This window comes from Petaurus breviceps, unplaced genomic scaffold (genome assembly GCF_028583685.1).
Source record: "Petaurus breviceps papuanus isolate PSGF00001 unplaced genomic scaffold, PetGlider_PUasm1.0 90784, whole genome shotgun sequence".
NCBI lineage: Eukaryota > Metazoa > Chordata > Mammalia > Diprotodontia > Petauridae > Petaurus > Petaurus breviceps.
The window spans coordinates 3924936-3927617 of NW_027187345.1; the positions used below are offsets into that span (position 1 = coordinate 3924936).

The window sequence follows — 2682 nt, forward strand, 5'->3', positions numbered from 1 at the left end:
AAACCCCTCCAAATACTTTTAAAAATGACTCTAAACAAATTCCAGAGCAGCAGAACCCATAAAAAGACCAAGTGAAACAAATTTCCAGCCCAAGACAACTTGGAAGGTCTGCAGGAAAGTTCTTTTACACCAGGATGAGGAAGGAGCACAGTCCAGCATAGGCTGTGTCAGCACAGACCTGGCCCCAGGAAACCCAGAGCAGGTCTTGGGGTGAATGAATCACTGGTAGCAGTGGTAGTTTCCAGATTTCTCAGCCTGAAGACAAAAAAGACAACTTAGAAGGTCAGCAGGAAAGGTCTGTTGCCCCTAGCTAAGAGTGGAGCAAGGTCCAGCCCAGGTCATGCCAGCACAGTCCATGCCATAGCAAACCAGTAGCAGGCATTGTGAGTGACTGATTCAGCAGCAGCAGCAGCTGCTTCCTGAGCTGTCAGCCCACAGACAGTGAGGGGGGTCGAACAATTGGTCAGAAAGGAGATTGTGGGGGTCTTGTGCACTGAGATGGGATTTTGTTGCTTTGCCCGTACTTGGATCCAGGTACAGTCTTGGGTGGCAGTCCCAGGGCAAGGAGGAGCACAGCATAGCCACATTGGAGGGGGCCCTTCATCACAGTTCCAGGGCGAAAAAGAGTGCCTGTGATTACTCATAGACCAAAGCACAGGCCAGGAAAGTAGTAAACACCTCTCCTTAGACCATACCACTTTGGAAGAACAGAAAACTTACAAGTCCCTAGGAGTATCTCTGAAATAGTTGCACAAGACCTCTGAACCTTGGGATAGTGTGCTTTCCACTTTGGAAGCAAAGCCCTATTTTTTTTTTTTTGGAGGGCAATTGGGGTTAAGTGACTTAAGTTAAAGTCACACAGCTAAGTTTTTTGTGTGTGTGTGTGTGTGTGTGTGTTAAGTGTCTGAGGCTGGATGTGAACCTAGGTCCTCCTGATTCCAGGGCCAGTGCTCTCTATTCACTGCACCACCTAGCAGCCTCGGCAAAGCCCTATTTTAACAGTTATAATCAAGTAATAGACTGGGAAAATGAACAAACAACAGAAAAAAAAAACTTCTGACTATAGAAAGTTATTATGGTGACTAGGAATATCAAAACACATATTCAGAAGATAAAGTCAAAGCTCCTAGAAGCTTTGACTCCAAGCCTCTTCGTGAAAAATATGAATTAGTCTCAGGTCATGGAAGAATTCCAAAAGGATTTTGAAAATCAAGTGAGAGACGTAGAGGAAAAATTGAGAAGAAAAATCAGAGTGATTCAAGAAAATCATAAGATGAGCTAACAGTTTGGTAAAGGAGACGCAAAAATTACTGAAGAAAAAACACTTTAAAACACAGATTAGACAAAATGGCAAAAGAGGTCCAAAAGCTTACTTAAGGGCAGATACTACCACCGGGAGTCCTCATCTTCATTATGTCTGCCAAGCCCAATGTGTACTTTGATATCACCATTGATAACAAGCCCCTGGGCCAGATTACTTTTGAGATCTTTGCAGACAAGTTTCCAAAGACAGCAGAAAACTTTCATGCTCTGAACACTAGAGAGAAGGGATTTGGTTACAAGGGATCCTGCTTCCACAGAATCATTCCTGGGTTCATGTGCCAGGGTGGTGACTTTACATGCCATAATGGCACTGGTGGCAAGTCCATCTATGGGGAGAAATTTGCTGATGAGAATTTCATCCTGAAGCATACTGGTCTTGGCATCTTGTTCATGGCAAATGCTGGACCCAACACAAAGGGCTCCCAGTTTTTCATCTGTACTGCTAAGACTGATTGATTGGATGGCAAGCACATTGTCTTTGGCCAAGTGAAAGAAGGCATGAACATTGTGGAAGCCATGGAACATTTTGCCTCTTGGGATGGCAAGACCAGCAAGAAGATCACTATCATTGACTGTGGACAGCTCTCATAAGTTTTTTTGGTTTGTGTTAACCATCAAACCATTCCTTGTAGCTGGAAAGAGCACCCCCAAATCCCATCTGCTCTTATACCCTGTAGTCCTTGTGCCCTCACTTGCTACAATTCTCTTTGGGTTTCATTACTTTTTCCTTCCACAAGTCTGTCGAGAGAACAGAGTTAAGTTTATGATTATGAAATAAAAACTAAACTACCAAAAAAAATCCCACCTTACTTAAGTATAAAATTTCTTAAAAAAATAGAATGGAGCAATTGGAAAGTAATGACTTTATGAGAACTAAAGAAATAAGAAAAAACAAAAGAATGAAAAAGCAGAAGACAATATGAAATATCTCAGAAAAAAAACTACGTGGAAAATAGATACAGGAGAGATGATTTTAAAATTATTGGACTACCTGAAAAAGCCATGATCAAAAATATTGTGGACATCATCTTTCAAGAAGTTATCAAGGAAAACTGCCCTGATATTCTAGAACCAGAGAGAAAAACAGAAAATAAAAAAATCCACTGATCACCTCCTGAAAGAGATCCCAAAATGAAAACATCCAAGAATATTTTAGCCAAATTCCAGCATTCCCAGGTCAAGGAGAAAATGTTGCAAGGAGCCAAAAAGCAACAATTTAGGTATTGTGGAACCACCATCAGTAAAACACAAGATTTAATAGATTACCTTAAAAAACTGGAGGGCTTGGAATATGATATTCTAGAGGGCAAAGGAGCTAAGATTACCAAGAATGACCTCCCCAGTGAAACTGAGTATAAT

At 41.5% G+C, this 2682-nt stretch overlaps 1 pseudogene; it reads left to right on the forward strand.

Moving 5' to 3' along the window:
• Positions 1-1354: 1354 nt before the first annotated feature.
• LOC138147337 (peptidyl-prolyl cis-trans isomerase A pseudogene) lies at positions 1355-1921 on the forward strand (annotated as a pseudogene).
• Positions 1922-2682: the final 761 nt, after the last annotated feature.